The sequence below is a fragment of the Amblyomma maculatum genome, chromosome 11, assembly GCF_055883805.1.
Source record: "Amblyomma maculatum isolate TAMU_Amacu chromosome 11, ASM5588380v1, whole genome shotgun sequence".
NCBI classification, from domain to species: domain Eukaryota; kingdom Metazoa; phylum Arthropoda; class Arachnida; order Ixodida; family Ixodidae; genus Amblyomma; species Amblyomma maculatum.
The window spans coordinates 68,092,663-68,112,803 of NC_139354.1; the positions used below are offsets into that span (position 1 = coordinate 68,092,663).

Genomic DNA, 20,141 nt, shown 5'->3' on the forward strand with positions numbered 1-20,141 from the left:
GCCCAGATGTGGCTGCGTGCATTACGCAATGTGAAGAGCTTATCACTATTCCCGTTGAGTCCTATATTTTACTGACAGGGGCAGTCTAGTAGATTATCGTTCTGATACCTATGCCAGTTAATCCCAGCAATATCTTAAAAGTGTACATACGCTTCTACTTGAGCGAGACCAGTTTGGCGTTGCCCATGGGTCGATTTGGGCGTTATACGATTTTCATTAATATGGTGATTTTAGCAGATGCAATTTCTGTAAAGTGTTCAAGTTAAGGATCTCCGGGTGTGCCGCTCTATAATGGCTGGCAAACAGACAAATTAAACGAACAGTAAGTGCAGGCTCTGCGTCACGATTGAAGCCATCAAGATAGTTTCCAATGGAAGCAGAGAAAACAAATGAGAGAAACCTCCGGCTTCCGTTCTCGAAATCGCCAACAGAGGATGACAATAAAAAGACAACGAAATGTGGTTTGGCGCCAATTTTTGAAGCGGCTGCAGAGCGAGGATCGAGAAAAGTTAAAAGCAAAACAAAAAACATGGGAGGTCCAGAACGCTTAGCTATTGCGCATCAAATCAGGCAGTAGAAATACACAATAAAAAACAAAACAAAATTAGGACACGCGAAATCGGACGTACAAGATACATGCACACAATAGATGAAAAATATCACTGCACGCCTAATTAAACTACGGCTTCTTTATCTCATGCGGTGAGAGGGGCTAATGTTGCTACTTACTGCTACTTACTTTTATTGTTACATACTTGTTGCGCGGTCAGTGCCATGCTCACTTTGCTACACGGAGACAAAGCTTCTAAGCAACTAAAGGCGTTATGGGCGCTGCACCCCGATGGTTTCTGGAGTTCTTTTCCTAGTTTACCTCATTTCTAGCAAATAATAAAAAAAACTTGAAAGCTGGCGTAAAATAATTGTGTGCTCTTCTCTGCGATGTTGAGATTAGGCTGATGCTCAAACACCCTTCATGCTTTCTTTGTCCAAGACGCAGCATAGCACCAGCGAAAAGTATTATAAGATGCTACTGCAATTGCCAGAAAACCTGTCCAGCAGTGAAGCTGTCCCTACAGCATCTTTTGATTTTTTATTGCTTTTGGTAATTATTTGCCACTAAACATATCCGTTCATTCTTGCTGGGCTAGCGAAATATACGGAACAATTTATATGGCCAAGGTTCATCTGTGATTTATGATTTACAGAAACGAGAGCTCCCTAACAACAAACTCAATTACCGTTTTTTCACCATGTTAGTTTTATGCTGTATAAGTGTGCTGGAGTGGCTCAATCGGTCCGCTGTTAGAGGCCCATACATTCTGGGATAACTCTGGTATGTTGTAGAGTATTGTTCTGCACATGGTTGATGTAAATGGTATATGCTTCCGCTCCGGAGTTCAATATCTCCTTATAAATTTATAGAAAGTAGTTAAATTGTACATAGAAAATCAATGGGCTGCGCTTTTGAAAATACATGTAAGGTGGCTGTAGATTAGCGTAAGGTACCTGATCAATTTAGTAATATTGGTGGTCTGAGCTTCCGATGCGTCCAAAAATTTTGCTTCTGAAGTTCATCCTTCTCTCAATATGGGGAATTAAGGCTTTCTAAGAGAATCGGAGTCAAATGTATTTTAAGGAATTGTGAAATACTCTAAAATACTTTAATGACCTCATTCGATTTACCTGCTCACTCGAAGCAATCCACAATACCAATATTTTGTTAGAATTCAAACTTACTTATGCCGGGGCTTCATAGTTCGATTCATGACCAGGAATCTGATAGAATCTTTTATCCCTATTTATTTCAAAGTCAGTAATAGTTAATATCGAGAGTTTTGAAGGTTAATACTATTTACAGCTGGGTTAATGCAAAATTCCGAGAAGAATTATTTTTAACTGCATTCGTTATTTCGCATAGAAAAAATCAGTCAGAGCAGTCATGAAAATTCGCTGGAGCTCATTATTTAAATCTGTGGTTCAGTTCGCGAAACTTGATAGTTGCTATATTCAGCTTTATTCGCAAATGTAAATCTTTAAGCACTGTTCAGAGATATGCCAGCAAGGAAATTTTGTCTGCACTTGACAAGTCATCTCAGGCGTCGCTCATGCAGAGGTTTTAGGTTTTCATCTCATTATAGCGTTCTCATGGATTGCTGGCGTGGCCCCTTTTTTAACATACTTTGAGCGAACAGTATCACTGTGCTATAATTCTCCTTAATCTCTGAAAAAGGGGGCACACTATTCGGTGGTTTAAAATTTTCCCACCTGAAATAGTACATCCATAGGCAATTTATCGTTGAAAATGTATAGTATAATAATTAAAATTAGTCATTGACTTTCCGGCCACGTGTTGTACATTATAAACCGTTGGATACACATAATAGATGCGATGGCACCCCATTTAGGTGCTTGCCTATTCTCTAGTGCACACCTTATTAAAGACAAACAGTTCTCCGTATTTACGGTGGCAGATTCTAAAAATGAAGAGCCCGGTGTCATTTCAGTTAAAAAGGCGGTGTCATTTTTTTTCGCACGGCAGTCTACTACTTAAAGTCTAGGCAGTCTACTACTTAAAGTCTGGAAAACACTTTCGCGCGCAGAACCAACTTTTTGGCATCTCAGTTTATCCTAAGTCCTACAAACAGATTTCGCACGAACGAACGAAATTGCGTGGAAATAGATTGCTTTCGCAGATATTGTTGTTACATATTTTCGTTGAAATTAGTTACTCGAGGCAGCCTGCTCATATCGCTTATCCTTCTAAATATACTCAATGCGTCCGAGGCTAAAGTGATAGTTTCAAGGGAATATTTTCGCTTCTACACGTTTCCCTGTAGATGTACTCGTGTTAATTGTATACTTGTATTCACTCGTAAAAGAATAATAATTAGAAAGCTTTGGAAAAAGCGCACTCTTCCGTTCGTCCTTTTAGTCTTGTGAAAAAATTACGCAATATATTGCATGCATTCGGTCACGCAGTGACAGTAAGAAACGGGGGGAAGAAATTGCAGGAAGCAATCAGTCGCATCGCGAGATCTCATTTCTTGCGATCATGAAGCAAACGTCCAGTTGGTTTTGTTTTTTACTCAAGTACGTGGGATACTCTTTGAAAACAGATATTTTTTCTCATATGATAGCACGTCCTTAGATATTTATTCCATTTAGTTAATTACATGCGTATTTATAATTTAAAATACTATTCCAAGTAATTTTCAGCACGTTGCAGCGCGCCTGAACTACCGTTTTGGTGCCCATGCCAGTTAGCGATGAAATATCTGTAATGTGCCCATGGGGCTTCTACTTCGGCGAGACCGGCTTGATGTTACCCATGTATTACACTTATGGGTCGATTTGGGCGTTATACAAGTTTTGTTATTGTATGATTTTGGCAGATACTAATTTTAAGAAGCGTTCAAGCTGAGACTCTCTTGGTGTGCCGCTGTACAATGGCTTGCAAACAGACAAATTAAAACGAACAGTTAAGTATAGGCTATGCGTCGCAGATGGAAGTCATTAAGATAGTTTGGAATGAAAATGGAGCAAATACATGAGAGAAAGGTTCTGTTCGTTTTCTAAACCGCGGGCAGAGAGAGAGACAATAAAAAGAAAACGAAATGCAGTTTGGCGCCAATTTTTGAAACCGCTGTGGAGCGAAGCTCGAGGGAAGGTAAATGCAAAACAAAGATTATGTGGAGATACCAAAACGCTTAGCTCAGTCCACGATTCGAGGCGCGTAGATTCTGGGACAACTTTGGGATGTTGTACAGTACTGTTCCGCACATGTTGAGGTAAACGGTATATGCTTCTGATGCGGGATTCAATATTGCTTATAAATTGGCCTGCGCTCACAGCGAGGAGTTAAACTGAACATAGAAAATCAATGGGCAACGTTTTTTAATATACATGTGAGGTGGTTGTAGATTAGCGTAAGATACCTGATACACATAGTAATATTGGTGGTCTGAGCTTCCGATGCATCCAAAAAGTTTTCTTCTCAAGTTCATCCCTCTCTTAAGATGGGGAATTAAAGCTTTTTAAGGGAATCAGAGGGCATATTTTTAAATATATTTTGGGAATTGCGAAATGCTGTAAGATACTTTGATGCCTTATTGGGTTTACATTGCTGTCTGGAAGCAAATACAAAGTGCCACAGTTTTTTGCAATTCAAACTTAAATATGCACTCATGATCAGGAATCCGATAGAGACTTTTATCTCTATTTATTCCAACGTCATTATTTGTTAATATCTAGAAATATGGAGATTAAAATTATTTATCCTGTCCAAATTTCTCTGAAGAGAAAGTAAAACTACCGGCCAAACAAACACAAAAATGAAAAACTGCAATAAGAGCAAGTGGCTTTATTAATCATTTTATTCCGCGGAGTGTGTCAGCATTAGTCGGTCATCCTCTTGGCCCGAAGAGCATCGGATTACGAGGGAATCGAGGATTGAAGCCAGGACCTTGCGGCACTTGAGGAAGGTAACATGTTCCGTAAAAAGGGTGGTTTGGCATCCTTACGCACGGACACATGGCTGGGCACTGAACTACGGGAAGCTGTGGGTTGCACTGCATCGCAAGCAAAAGCAGAAAGAATAAGAAAAATAATTAGTTCCGAAGAAATGAGAAAAAGCAGCGTATTTCACCCTGGTAGAGCATCCACCTCGCATTCGGCAGGTACCAGGTTCGATCCCTCGTGCCGCCGGGCGCCCACCTCTTTTTCAATGGGTACAAGGTATAATACATTGTTAGTCACAAATTTGGGGAGCCCAAGGCATAATATAAGCGCTTCCCACTCTAAAAGAACAAGCAGACGAATCCTGTAAGCAGGCGAACCAAAAAACAACACAGATCCAAATTCTATAATTGGTCGGACATACATAACATAAATCATTAAAAGAGCGTCTCGCCGCATCCCAGACCTTGGATTACTTAACCTGCGTAATATACACATAGCACGAGCGCCTTTCGCTGCAACATGTTCAATGTGATCTCTCCATGCCAGATGGTCATCGTAAATCACCCCTAGTTACTTCAAAGACTTAACTTGAGGAATCATTTCCTGCTTAAATGTTTACAGAAAGATTTACCGGATCCTGAATTTGGAAAATAAGGAAAGTGCACTTTTTTACGTTTAATGAAAATCTTAAGTCACATAACCAATTCTGAAGGGAGCTTAGGTACGATTGCAGGCGCCTATTGAGGGATTGAATGTCAGGCGCAGCCGTAAAGAACGCGATGTCATCCGCATAGACTTACGTGCGAACGTTTTGATGAGTGGGAATAGAACTCATTAAAATGTTAAAGAGCACGGAGGAGAGAAGTGCCCCTTGAGGAACACCTCTGGTTTGTTTATATCTGCCAGAATGCACACCATTCAATGAACAGTAAAATTGTCTGTTTTGTAGGGATGTAGATATCCACTCAATGAAATATTGGGGAAAACGTATAGTCTATAATCTGTGCAATAAAATTCGGGGCTCTACACTATCACAAGCCTTCTTTATATCGAGAGTCACCAATGCAGCATGCATTTTTTTGCGCCGCACAAGAAGAATTCGACTTTCAAGGTCGGTATGCGCATTCCATATTGAACATTTTGCGCGAAATCCGATTTGACAGGGACTAAGAATATGTTTTTGTTCCACAAACTCGGTAACCCATTGGAGTACGACCCTTTCAATTAATTTTACCAAGTTTGATGTTAATGATATTGGTCTGATATTGTCCAAAGTATAGTCACCACCATTATGTTTCAGTAAAGGAATCACTTTGGCTAGTGTCCAGTCACCAGGTATCCAAGAATGAATAATTGAGTAATTTACCAACTCTAGCAAGGCATTTGGAGACACCTCAAAGAGGATCATTAACATTTTGGACGTTACTTCATTAGGGCCAGGCGCAGCAGCTGGCGATGTCATTACAATCGAAGAAAGCAGAGAAAATGTAATTTTAGGGACATCCTTAACCATATCTACTGGGCCTACAAACATAGGTGATTTGGGAAGTGTTGACCAAAAAAAAAGCTTTTCAAAACCTTCAGCAATGTTTTCTACTTTTTTGAGCGCTTCTTTAGGATTCGAAACACATGAAGGTAAATTTTCTGAGACAGGAGCCTTTTTCTGTGATTTTAAAAACCTGAAAAGTGTACGTCGGCTATTAGATTGTGAAAGAAAATTGAAATGCTCAGTATCATAATTATTTTTCGCTTGTGCGACGGTGCGTTTAAATGTAGCTGCAAAAAAATTTATAATCAAGCCAATTTTTGGGGCACTGGTTGTGAAGGAGCCTCTTCCATGCAGCCTTTCTTCTTCTATAATCACGCGAACAATCTTCATTCCGCCATCTTGTTGATGTATTGCCTTTCGATACACGCAGCAAGAATTCACACTTCTTACGACAGGATGCAATATCCTGGTATAATGTTTGCGATTTTAACGTTTCCGTAGCATCAACCACTGCTCAAGAGACGAAGTCAAAAATGAGTGCAACTGGTTATAATTAACATATGATCTCAACTGAGATGTGGGCGGACTTAAGCGGCAGTTAACCTAAAAAACAATAGGTATATGGTCGCTAGAGGTGCCACCATCAACTGTCGACCAAATGAGTATAGAAACACTACTGCTGGAAAAAGTTAAATCTATCACAGATTGACTGTGAGCACGTACAAATCTGGGTAAACCAGAATTCATGCAATTAAGGTTATTATTTGAAAGCAATTCCCACAGACGCTTGCCGCATGGATCCGTCTTGGATATCCCCACGACTCATGGTGCGAATTGAAATCTCCAGCCAAAATAACCGAATTTTGAGAATTAACTAGTAAGTGGTCTAGCGATCTGGTGTCCTGCACACCATGAGGGAAATAAACATTCGCTAATGTAAACGAACTGAACCCTAAAAGTTCAAAATCTAAAGCCAATAATTCAGAATCTAAAGTAAAAAATTGAAAAGAAATCTTAGCCCTATGACAAAATTTTGAAGAAACTAGAATTAGTAACCCACCACTTCTTGACCGCCGACCTTGTCTGAATGATCGATAATTTTTTAAATGAAAGTGCTTTTCAGTTGTAAGCCAAGTTTCTTGCAAAACAATTACGACTGGATTCTGTTTTAAAGAAAGATAAACTAAATCTGTAGTTGCTGAAAGAAGAGATCTACAGTTCCACTGAAGAACTTTTAACGTTCCTATGGTTATGTAATCCGGGCAGCAGCAACAGCCTGCTCCAAAAGGGTTTCCTTTGGTTTAGAGTCTAGCTGTTGCTTTTTTTATTTTGCCTGTGGGCGAGGTGATGATGGGTTTGACATCAGGGATCCACTGCGTGAAGATTCGCGTATCTGTCTCCCCCATATCAGCATCATGAGCCTCGTCTGACTTGTCGGAATTTTGCATATGTGATGCGGAAAGATTCATTTTGCGAGAAGACTTTGTAGCTGAGGAGTGCTGCACTGATAATGAATGCCCAGGTGCCGTAGGAGAAACCGTAGCAGTTTGCACAGCCTGAGAAATGTGAGCTGCCAGAACGTTGCATATGCACTCTGTGGCTGTTGTCACAATTGTATCCACCATTTTGGTCATTATTGCTTCCTCAGCAGTTATGGTTTTAGACATCGAGGAATCTAATGATGCTCCAGAACGGACTGACACACCTGCATACCCATGAGTTCTCTCTTTAATTTCGTGAATTGCCTCACGCCTCGTGCAACGTTTTCGGTCAATAACCTCCAGAATGTACATTTTATGCGATCTAGAAGGACATTCCAAAGAATTTGCTGAGTGAAGTCCGCCGAAAAGACAACATTTCACATTTTGATCAGAGCATAAATGTGCTTTATTGGCATCGCCGAATTTGCAACATCGTAAAGTGGATTTGCAACCGCAAGCAGTATGGCCATAACGCCAGCAGTTGTTGCACTGCAGAGGCTTTGATGGTAGGGGATCTGCTCGGAATATTAAAGGCCACGCTTTTATCTCTGATGGACAGACTGTACCTGCAAAGGTAGCAATTACCGATTCTGTCGGCATACGACCATTATTTACCTCCCGGCTACAGCGATAGACCGCAACAATGCCTGCCGCGGAGGGAATGTCAAGGGTTTATTCTGGAATTAGTAAGGAATCCACACCTCGGACTAGACCTTTTGTGCAGCCCAGGTGCGAAGGGATAAAACAGCTTACCTGATGAGATGCAAAAGTAGAGCAGTTAAGAAGATTCTTTATACATGACAGGTCTGGTGAACAGCAAAAAATCCCGCCGCGACCAAATTGGCGTGCCTCAGCTATTCCTTCGAAGAAGGAAGTGGTTTCCTGAAGGGCAGCTTGAACAGCTCCTGGGTTGTACATTTTAATGGTGCCACCCACCACCCTTAGGAACGAGCGCCACAGGGATGTTGCGGACACCGGAGCTCTGAAAAGCTTCCAAGGGCAGATCACTGGTCAGAAGGGAAGCCCTGGTTTTGTCTTTCCCTTTTGCGTGTTTTGTTCTCTGTTGACTAACGCACGCGGTGACGTTGTCAATTTAGGGTAATATCGACGCAGTCCCCCGGCCAAGGGGAGCGCCCTTGACCGGGGGACTGCGTCGACATTACCTTAAATTGACAGCGTCACCGCGTGCGTTAGTCAACAGAGAACAAAACACGCAAAAGGGAAAGACAAAACCAGGCCCAGAAACCCAGTACTTAGCCGATCGGCGTGTGATCAGGCCACAAACACCCTCAGGCCACGAACACCCTCAGGCCATGAACACCATGGCGGCTCTTCTTTTTCCTTTCTTCTCTATTTTCTCTTCTGTCTGTACGAGGCAGCGGAGATGGTTCAGCTACAGAGCCACTAGCGGGCCCGTGCATTTTCTTTTTCTTCTTGCTATAGTCGCAACAACCACAACAAATTATAAGCGTTCGGTTCATACGCTTCAAGTGGAATTGGGTCATGTCTAGAAACAACTGTTGTGCGGTGGGGTGCTCTAACAGCTATGAAAGGTCAATAGGAACGCGCTTCTTTAAGTTTCCTGGTTGGCGTTACAAGCAGGGGCAATGACAACAGTGAATTGTCGCTGGGCGAAGAAAAACGTTCTACTCACGTCTCGTTGCTTTTGTAATTATTTACTACATCGCTTTTGTGGCGCTGCTATGAATTATTTATTTCCCATTACGTGCACCCCGTCAAGCATCCTCAGCTCGTTTTAACTGTTTTTTTAGTCCTACGTGAAAGATAGTCGCATGGTTCTTACCACAACAGAGACCGCATCATGTGCACAGCATTTTGTTTTCATAGCAAATGCAGCACGGATCGGATCATGTGTCACGCGTAGCTTTAGATCGCTGCTGGGCTCTTTATGCACGTCCCTGCGTGTTTAACAGTTGGAGAGCTGGGAAGAGTCGCTACTGTACGCACACTACTCGTTTGAGAATTAGCACAGCTCCCGCCATTTCTCGCCTAGCTGCGGAGCGTCAATAGCAGCGTGCATTTGCGGAATTGCAGGCTGCAGAGGTGTTTTTTCTTTTCTCAGCTATTTCGACCTCTAGCTGGCACGATGTCGTTAAATTCATGCACGTTTAACCGCGTTGTGATATTTTATTATGACGCTGAAAATTGGGTCATTATTGCTGAATGTCCCCTTGCTTTAGCTAGCGCTCCATTTGTAATAGGAAAGGTACATTCGTCGGGATTCATTCTTAACGCACCTTGTGAATTTCTGTTTACGCATATTTGCTTTCTTGTGATTTTATTTAATATAATAGCCCCTGGCGGCCTACAAAAATAGCAGAATCTGCAGCCAGCAGTTTGCGAATGGCGAAGAATCAAATTACCAGGAGAGCCTATCGTACGTATGTACAGTTTTTCCGACCGTTTACGGGTGCTTGATCACGGGGACATCTCAGAGGTATCAAGGGTAAATCTCTTAATTTTTAGTGACATCATGAATCGCAACAAGGATCACACCGTATTTCATGCAAGACATTCTATGGTTTAGGACCTCTTGATGCACATCTGTGTTTCACAGACAATGCGCTAGCCTTTAAGCATTGCTAGTGTGTGCATGCTCATCAGTCTAGATTTAGCGCAGCCGGCTCCAAAGTTTTCATAAATGAATATCGTTCGGTTCGCGCACTTTCTCAATGGACATGCTGCAGCTCTTTTATCTGCGCAAATAATTTTGTCTTTAACACACATGAAGTTGGAACATTGCCACGCCTGTAACACCTTGGTGATGGTTGGGTGCTAACTCTGTATCCCGACTGGGACTTTTACTTAAGTTCTTAATTAACCATCCCTTTGTATCTAAAAAAAGAATAGAGGCTGCTAGATTCTCTTAACAGGAGAATGACGAAGGCCTACCCTTCCTCTCCTAACATTTGCCTCTCCTTGTTTGCCTTTTATCGGCGTTCATTGCAGTGCTACATACAACTATAATTGGTTCACAGGTAAAGGAAGGCGCAGTATCTGTCACACTTTCTCCAATAAGTCTGCGTTTGAACGGTACACCATCGCTTAGTCGTGTGGGATTCCTTGGCGCAGGTTCAAGTGTGGGATTGCAGATTGCAGGAACGCTAGACATCATGAAACTTGTGGCTGGTCGCTTCGAATTTGGCGGCTGGTGACGTCACTTTCCTCTCGACCCTTCAGGTGCACCGCTCACGCGGACAGCTTTTGTCAACGACAGTATGAGCCATTAAAAGCATTCGCCTTAATAATAACATTTTGGTTGAAAGATACATGGCAGTTGTGATGTTTTATTTCCCGATATTCATTTCGTAACTAATAGCTCCTGACGCTTGCTGGACGCAGGTTTGCATTGCTTTCAAATTTAGTAAAGATGAGAGTTGGTGGTAGCCAATAGGCATCAGTTTGCAGCCATAATTACCGTGAATGACGACGGGCAAAATAACCCGAACAACACAGCATACCTATATCCACAATATTTGAACAGCTATATGGAAGAAACGTCAAAGAAATAACAAGGGTAAATTCATTTGTGGTAGTCGAGCATCTAATTTGAATCTGGGTAATGCAATTTGGGCAATTGCATGGCACAAAATTTTAAAGAGGTTTTCACTTGGTACGATGACGAAAAAATGGTGTGATGTCAGACATAAAAAACAACCTGTGTTTGAAACGCAAACTTTAGCATGAAAGTTGAAAAGGTTAAACTACCACTGAATGCATTACAACTTTCTGCTTGTTTTATGCCAAGGCCGGCTCGTGATATATACAAGCTACGCTCGTAGGCTTCGCCAAAAATCGGGGTAAATATCTAGTGTTGGGCGATAGGACATGAAAACGTAAGAAGGTACTTTTGAGAAGCCGGGGTTGCCGCACTCTCTTCTTAAGCTTACATTCAAAATCTGTAATAGATAATGCCAAAATTTTGTGCGGTTTTCATTTGCTCGTTGGCCAAGAGCTTCGCTCCCAGCTTCGCCCCCGCCGGGGGGCGACGCTCTGGGCCCACACACTCTTTTGGAAATAATAGTTGTTTCTCTCTTTTTCTCGCATCTGCCATGGTGGCCGTCCAGTTATGCAGAACTCTCCACTACAGTATCTAACGGAGCACGCGAGGGAACAGCATGCGAGGATGTAGTCGCATCAAAAAATAGCGCTATTGAAATAGTCCTGGTTTGAGCTACAAAGGATGCGCTTTCGTTATTTCAAGGCGTTACAACCGAGTCGAATCCAATAAAGATGATGCAAATTATTTCTGATTAGTCCAGCACGTTTTCCTGTACACTAGCGCGCCACGAAAGCGCCTGTTCCGCTCACCTCTCAACGGCCGCTTGATTTGGCGCTCGAAACAACGCATGTTACACTCCAGGAAAATTAACTGAACTTATCAGTTTTTCTCTAAACACAGTGCAAGTGTGGATATTGATTTTAAAACGCAGAACGAGGGATGGGGGTCATAGGCTTTACGGCGTAGCCGGTCTTGATGACTTGTTTTTGGCAAGCATTTCGCGTGAACGTGGGTCGGGTTGTCCAACTTTAGGCGAAAGTCCGATACCAACTTTGGACAAAAGTCCTCGTTGCAGCAATTCAATTAATTTTCGGATGCTGGTGGCCCTGTCAATAATCGCCATGCAGCAGCACAAGAATATGGTGATACAGGCACTATTCATATATTTTCTTTCCCGAAGTTGTGGTGCATAGGTCCTGTGGGGCGACATAGTATGCAATACTTCCTGGTGCCTTCTCTTTTCAATAAAGCTGTAAGTACGGACCGAAAATACGCGTTCATTTCCAACGCAGCTGAGCACCGTCTCCTGTTAATAGTTTCTGCTGAAAATGCGGTATATGTTAATCATGCAATCTTTAAAGAAATGTTTCTAAACTACTGATAAGATCAAGGAAGCAAGTAGTTATGCTAAATGGACAAAATTTATTGGTACGTCTTATTATACGAAGTTTCAATGAGATCGCGCCGTGCACCTCATTGATGATTTGAACAATAGAATCTGGCTGCCAAGCGGAAATGAAGTTACGTACGGTCTGCCCCGGTAGCATATCCTTTATAGCGAAGAAATCTGTCCAAAGCCATAACAATTTTTCTAACTTTTACGCAGTAGAAAAATAGTTTGCGAATCTATGTTCTAACCGTTATATATCAATGCATCAATGCTGTATGTTAGCAGTAGAGCAAACTGTAACTAAGTTCGAGAGGGCATTCAGCGTGAAGCCTGACAATTGAGGAAAACTAGCGAAATGCTTTTCACTGCCTCAGAATGCAAGAAAATATCATCGTACCATGCTACCGCATATTCTCATAGGTCGAACAGGCTGCATAGGCTGCATAGGAGGCTGCACATTCGGCCCAGATGGGATTTCAATCTTAACTTGAATATTCCCTGCCCTGTAAGACAAAGAGGATAAAAAAATATAGCAATTATATGTTTTTAAAAGCGCGAGATAGTGCCCTTTGAAATCATATTCCACATAAGCACCCATTAGGCCGGCTTAAGAAATTGTTGAAATTCGCTGGTAGCGTTAGTTTTGAGTGATGATGGGCTTCACGTGTTTATTCCTATAACTGGGCAGAACGGTTGCAGGCAAGCCGTTTCTATTGGCCATAAAGATTCCTTTCACCACCAAGTGCATCTTTCAGTGAATACGAAAGAAATCTGGTAACGACTGATTTTCACATGTCAAAAATTTATAATCATTCTGTCCTGTTTGACCGCGCGACAAGTACAAAACATAGAAAAAGTAGATAATTTTCAGTATTTGAATGACGTTGAGAGTCATCTTCAGGAAGAAGATAAAGGAGCAACGAAACAGATGTGCACTTTAAAAATATTGCACAAAACAATCCTGGCCTAATTGCAGTGAAAATAAAAATCATGGTGGGCTTCACTCCACCAGCTAACGTAATGTAGAGCAAAGGCGCCCAAACTTTGAGTTGCCGTCAATATATAACAACGTTTTCAGCTAATTTATATCGTGGTCCAGCGGAATTTTCGGTGTGGGACAAAAAAGTATCTTCGGGGAGGACCAAATCCATTTTGCACGGGGGTCAGCTCAATTTTGAAATTTCAATTCTGGAAAGGCGCATTGATAATTAGGCACCGGCTAACCAGATGCATCGGGTGGGCTAGGCCAATCAATCAAATCATCTCTCACTTTCTGGACGACTTTGGACGCGCCCGGCGCCGTCTTTGGGACATAGTCACGGCGTCAGGGATGACCTCGTAATCAAGCTGTCCCATCCGTCAAAGCACTTGCTAGGTTCCGAATTATGACCGCAAGAGCTTTTAACTCACTCTGCGGTGGCGCATCGGCGTCCAAACCCATACTTAGTCACCTGGCCTGTACTCGTCGTCGCGTCGTCGGAAGTTTTATTGTCGGGCCTCAGTGCTTTGCTGTTCCTTTATCAGCAGCCGGGCAAGCCGTCGGGCTTCCTCTGCACACTGAAGGCAGGCTGTGACGTCCGGATTCCCCTCGTAGGTTACATGCGGTAGCATTGCGTTGAGCGCTGTCGTGGGTTCCCTGCAGTACACAAGCTTGGACGGGGGCGCTCTGGTTCTCTCCAGAACGGCTGTGTTATACGCGAAGATCATGTATGGCAAGATGGCGTCCCAGGTCTTGTGTTCACCGTCGGCGTAAATTACAATCATGTCTGCGATTGGTGCTGTGGAGGCGCTCCGTAAGTGCGTTGGTCTGAGCATGGCAGGCAGTTGTTCTACGGTGGCTCATTTTACTGTAGTGCAAGATAGCCTGAGTAAGCTCAGCCGTAAACGCAGTTCTCCTGTACGTGATGAGCGCTTCCGGAGCGCTGTGTGGAAGGAGAATTCATTCGACAAAAACATTAACGAGTTCTGCTGCGGTACGATTAGGCAGGGCTTTACCTTCGGCGTAGCGGGTCATGTAATCGGTTGCCACAATAATCCATTTGTTCACTGCTGGTAAAGGTGAAGAGGGGCCAAGGAGGTCCATCTCAATTTGTTTAAAGGGCTTAGTCGGGAGCGGTAACGGGCTCAGTAGACCAACATTTCTCGTCGGGGGTGTCTTGCGCCACTGGCACTCATGGCACGTTTTCACATAATGAGGAACGTCGGCAAGCATCCGTGATCAGAAATATTTGTTCTGTATCCTATGCAACGTTCGCAACACCCGAGATGCCCTCCTGTCGGCTGATCGTGCAGCGCCTGCAGAATCTCGTGTCTGAGGTGTTTGGGCACAACAGGAAGCTGCGCGGTTCTGTTCGCTGCGAAGTTCTTCTTCATGACGATGTCATTGTTCGAGGCGAATGGCGATAAATGACGCCTGAACACAGCAGGAGGAATAGCAGTATTTCCTTCTAGGTAATTATCCAGGTCTTTACTCAGGGTCCGCGCGCTGTTGTTGTGCAAAGCTGCTAGCGCTTACCGGTCCCAAGAAGGCGTCTTTGTCGTCTTGTTTCGGTGGCGCATCAATCGGTGCTCGCGACAAGCAGTCTGCATCGAAGTGCTTGCGGCCGGACTTGTTGACGACTGTGATGTCAAATTTGTGAAGGCAGAGGCTCTATCGCGCAAGGCGGCCAGGGGATTTTGTAAATTGGCGAGCCAGCACAGAGCATGGTGATTGCACCACAACCCTCAATGGTCGACCGTACAAATAGGGCCGAAATGTTATTGTAGCCCAAATGATGGCAAAATATCCTGTCTATGTTTTCGAATAATTGACTTCAGCTGTCGACAGAGAAGGGCAAGAGTAGGTGATAACTTTCTCGTGTCCAGAACTCTTCTGAACGAGAATAGCGCCTAGGCCAAAACTGCTTGGGTCGGTATGAATTTCATGCCGGCGTTTTCATCAGAGAGGCCTAAGACAGGAGGGGACTGTAGACGGTGCTTAAGTTCGGCGAAGGCTTCTTTTCCTTGTCATTGAAAAGACACGTCAGTCTTTGTAAGCTGCATCAACGGTTCGGCGATGTGTGAAACGTTCTTGACAAATCATAGATAATAAGCGCATAGGCCGCGGAACCTACACACACCTTTCTTGTCGTCAGGCCGTAGAAACTGTGCGATCGCAACTGTTTTCTCTGGGTCTGGGCGAACACTAACCTTGCTAACAATGTGATCTAGGAAACGCAGTTCCTTGTGGGCGAAGTGGCATTGCTCCACTTTTAATGTCAGTCCGGATCACTTCTAACACTATCCGAAGCCTTTTCAGGTGGCCTTCAAAACTCGAGGGCAAGACGACGACATCATCCAAGTATACCAGACAAATCTGCTACTTCAATCCCGCCAGCACATTATCCATTACTCGTTGAAACGTCGCTCGTGCGAAGCGGAGGCCGAATGGCATCACTTTGAAATCGAAAATGTCATCCCGTGTGATGAATGCGGTGTTATCGCGATCTTTTTCGCCAACCTAAATTTGCCAGTAGCCGCTTTTCAGGTACATCGATGAGAATGAGCTTGCATTACAGCACCTGTTGATTGTGTCATCGATACGAGGAAGAGGGCAAGCATCCTTATTTTTTATGATGTTTAGGCGGCGGTAATCGACGCAAAAATAAAGTGTCGCGTCTTCACCAGAACTACTGGTGCCGCCCAGGGGCTGTTTTATAACTGGATAACGTCATCACGAAACATTTCATTTACTTGTTCCTGGATGGCGTGGCACTCTCGCGGTGATACGCTGTAGGGGCTATGGCACAGAGGCTGGGCGTTTTCCTCCATCGAAATGCGGTGCTTGGTAAGTGGGGTTTGCCGCACCTTCGAGGATGACCAGAAACACAAACTGTAGCTCTGGTTTTTTTCTGCGATAGGGTAACGATGCGTTTTTGCCAAACGTAGGGTTAGGATATGGGTCGGATTCGTCTTCCAGAAGTTCGTCGGGGAGGGCGAATATATCTCGGATGTCCGCTAATTCGTCAACAAAAGCTATCGCCGTGTCCTTGTCCACGAGGCGGTATTTTTCTGGGAAGTTGGTCACTAGCACCTGAGCTTGTCCTCTCCGGAAGCGGCCGATGCATCTTACGATGCCGAGACGCAATTCCAAGAGCATGTGGTATTTCCTTCGATGACGCCTTCAGCGGTTTCGATGTTTGCGCTACCATCGCTCACAACGAGCTTGATCGGGCCGACGCTGTCAATTCTCCGTCGAGGATTGAGAGCGACGTGTTGTGTAGAAGTCGACGTGTTGCGTAGTGTTGTGTAGAGCTTCATGAGCTTGGATCCGAGGTTGATGGTCGCCTGATAGTTATTTAGGAAACCCATGCCCAAAATTCCATCGCGCGAGCACTGCTGTAGAACCACAAAGTTCGTGGGGTAAGTATGCCTATTCGTAGTTACTCTAGCAGTGCGTCGCCCTCACGAAGTAGTGAGGTTATCCCAGCGGTGTGAATCAGCGGGCATCCCATGCGGTCGTTACTTTCCTGAGCTCTGTAGCAAATCGTCTACTGATGACTAAATAGTGAGCTCCGCCGTCTACTAGGGCAGTGACCGTGCGACCGTTGGCGTAACTTCAAGTTCGCTTTTTCGCGTCCTTGCATTGTATGTAGGCCTAATGTCCGATCTCGGCTCCGTCGTTTATTGAGGTACCGGCCAGGGCGCACCATTGTTGCTTCGCTAGGAGGTGGTGTCGGTATGCACTCTGGCCGTATTGTCGTCGATGTTGTCGACGTAGCAGCGGAGCCGCTTTAGAGCTTGGGCGAGTGATTGTTGAGGTAGTCTTCGTACGGTGCGTCGTTGTAAAACCAGTGTCGTCGTCTCTCGTCTTCATCGGCGGAGAATCTTCGTGTTTTCGCCGTGAAGCAACCTCACTTCCAAAGGCTGCTACCTTTATTTTTCCCTACGGTGCCTAGGGAACCTTCCTCGAATGTGCCTGTGGTCCGGCGACGCAAATAGGGTGCTGTGGTACCGACTCTTTAGTGACTCGGCCCTGCGCAAGCAGTTGTTGATTTCATTTGGAAGTTCACCACGATGTGGTCGTGGGACATCGATGGCGAAACTGCGCTAGCCAATACACCAATACCCCAATATTACGCAGTGGCGTAATATTGGGGCCTGCCTCACCGCATCGAAAGCACAGCGGTCGGTTGTTGAACGTCCTCCAGGTGTCGCATTTCCTTGGGCTGGGAGATCGTTCGCAGGCTTAGCGGGCGGAGGTCAAGAAGCGGAGTTCTGGAAGAGGTTGTTCGCATCGAGGGGGGTTTGGTGGGTCGCCTCTGGGTGCAGCACGGCGTTCGACAGCAACGATATTCTTAGCTGTTGGGCCTTGCGTCGAAGCTGTCGGGAAATTGTTTGAGGAACGTCTAGTTAAATATGGGCTTCTTAGCGGACGACGTTTCGAGTGTCGGCACCTGAGGTTGCATGGGCGATGGTCTTCAGTCAAGTCTTCATGGACGACACTCTGAATGGACGACACTCTGACGACACTGCTGATGAGTTCCTGCAGGTTATCTGCACTTGTAGCTGCAGAGGCGCATTGGCTTGCAGCAATCACGTGAAGTGGGTTGTACTCGCGCATCCTTGTGTCCAAAGTCTTTTCAATTGTTGCTGCTTCCTGGCAGAACTCCGCCGCAGTCTTTGGCGGCTGGTGTAGTAGACCTGGAATTAACTGACCTTTTAGACTGTGCGTAAGCAAGTTCACTTTGGTGTCCTCGTTCATGTTGGCATAGTCGTGGCGGAAGAGACGCTTCATATCTTCAATGTAAGCCAAGAACGACTCTTTAGGCATCTGAATCCTTGATTGAAGGAGGGACTGGGCTCTTTCTTTTCTCATTATAATTGTGAAAGCCTTCACAATTTCTGTCTTGAATGTATCGCAATCCTTCAAATATGTCTCATAATTCTCAAGCCATATTTGGGCTGACCTCTGGAGTGCAAAATACACTTGCCTTAGCCTCGTTTCATCGTTCCAGGTGTTGAACATTGTCATGCATTCGAACAGGTCAAGCCAGTCTTTCGCATTCTCATCTGGTCGTCATTAGAAGCAGGGGTCTCCCGGGGTTGGATGAAAACAACCGGCGCAGTAGGCTGAGCTATAGTCAATGTTAAGGCCTTCCGTAGGCAAACGGGGTCCGGCAGCAGACCGTGTTGGGGTGGGAGTCCTTGCAGCCCACGACTGGTTAGGTGGCCTTTTGGCTGATCGCCCAGGGGGACAGCAACAGGGCTGTGGTTTTGGCCTAAAGGGATAAACTGGGACTCGATGGGCAGCACTTTCACAAGATGTCACGTGGTGGTGACAAAGACGATGACACAAATGAAGAGTCTTGGAGTGCACTGAAGAAATTGTCTATTGGGTTGACATGCATCCGCAAAAGAAGTAAGCGATTCGGCGGCAGGGTTAGTAATAATCGTTATCGGCGGTCGTCGAACAAAGAATGTCATCACACCAACAACCGCTCAATTTAAAGGCGGCGAGTAAACGTAGCTGCAAACGGTGACTAGCACACCCTAGAATATTGCCGAAACATACGCGAGTGGCAGGAATCTTCGAGACGCATCTCGGCACATTTTGCGCGACGAAAAAACTTATAAATCTCCGCCTCGTGAACAGGAGCATGAACAAACAGAGTACATGAATTGATGCGAGTACCAGAATCGGAGTGATAAGGCCGCAAGCCGGCGGCTGTCGAAAAAAGAACAAAATAAAGATTTGAATAATTTGCGGCACTACTAGCAGGGTAGCAGTGTTTATACTATCGAAAGAAGCGTACATCAAAACTAAGAAAAAGTACTGTCTGTACTTGCCAATATGAGGGCGAGAGTTGCTTATGCGCAAAAATTTAGAACGCACCTGTCATATTCATTCTATGTGCATATGCAGAGTAGTAAACATTTTCCATTCACGTGTGAATACGTTTTCTATGTTCCAGTAAGTCGAACAGTTGTTTTGTTCTGATATAAATATATCGATGTGGGAGATTTGTATTGGTGATAAATACATGACAAACATTCTATATAAAGAGTACTTTGCAATGCCGTGAAAGGCTAGGCGATAAAAAGACGACACGAAGATAGAATGGCCCTGTCCTGTCTTTTGTCTTCGAGTCGTTCTTTTTGCGATTAGCCTTTCACAACATTACAATATTCAAGCCAACTATCCAAGATCTCTTACAGAGTACATACTCACTCCACAAGAGCGGCATAGCAAAGAAACAAAAGCGAGATCCGAAACGCGGCGTTCATCTTTACCAAAACACTTGAGGCTCGCACTTCAACAAAATTGGTCTGACCGAAGCGGAGTCATGCAGAACACGTACAGATTTATACTGTTTTTAATGCTGATGTCAAAAGATAATAGCATATAACTGGCGTACATATGAGCTGACTTGACAGCGTCGAGCAATCGTGATAAACGCCTTTAATGCATACGGTTATTATGAGCGGAGTACAGCCTTCGTCATTCGACGTACTTTATGCTGTTTTGCCCGTGACGAAACGAAATGTAATTTATATAGCAACATACAGTAAGAATTACCATAAAGGCTCCCGATTTGATGTTGCAATGCCTACCGGTAGGAAACATTTTTATAGTTTTCCCAGTACACATAATCGTAATCAAAGAAGGTTTTTTTCATCTGTAGCCGTTAATTTCACATCACAAAAATCAAATCTGTTGTCTCACTTTTATAGCCGAGATGCGAGCGAGGTGAGGTAATTAGGTTACCAATTATTTACACATATTTCAAAAAAATGACTTTTCCAAAATATCCAAGTCTT

General features: G+C 44.2%; 1 long non-coding RNA gene across 1 annotated transcript; it reads right to left on the minus strand.

The window, feature by feature from the left end:
- Positions 1–4,344: 4,344 nt before the first annotated feature.
- On the minus strand, positions 4,345–19,712 carry LOC146174047 (uncharacterized). Its single transcript, XR_014701968.1, has 3 exons — positions 19,552–19,712; positions 12,739–12,844; positions 4,345–4,568 (listed from the first exon to the last, which is right to left on the minus strand). It is a non-coding gene; the product is annotated as an uncharacterized LOC146174047 (long non-coding RNA).
- Positions 19,713–20,141: the final 429 nt, after the last annotated feature.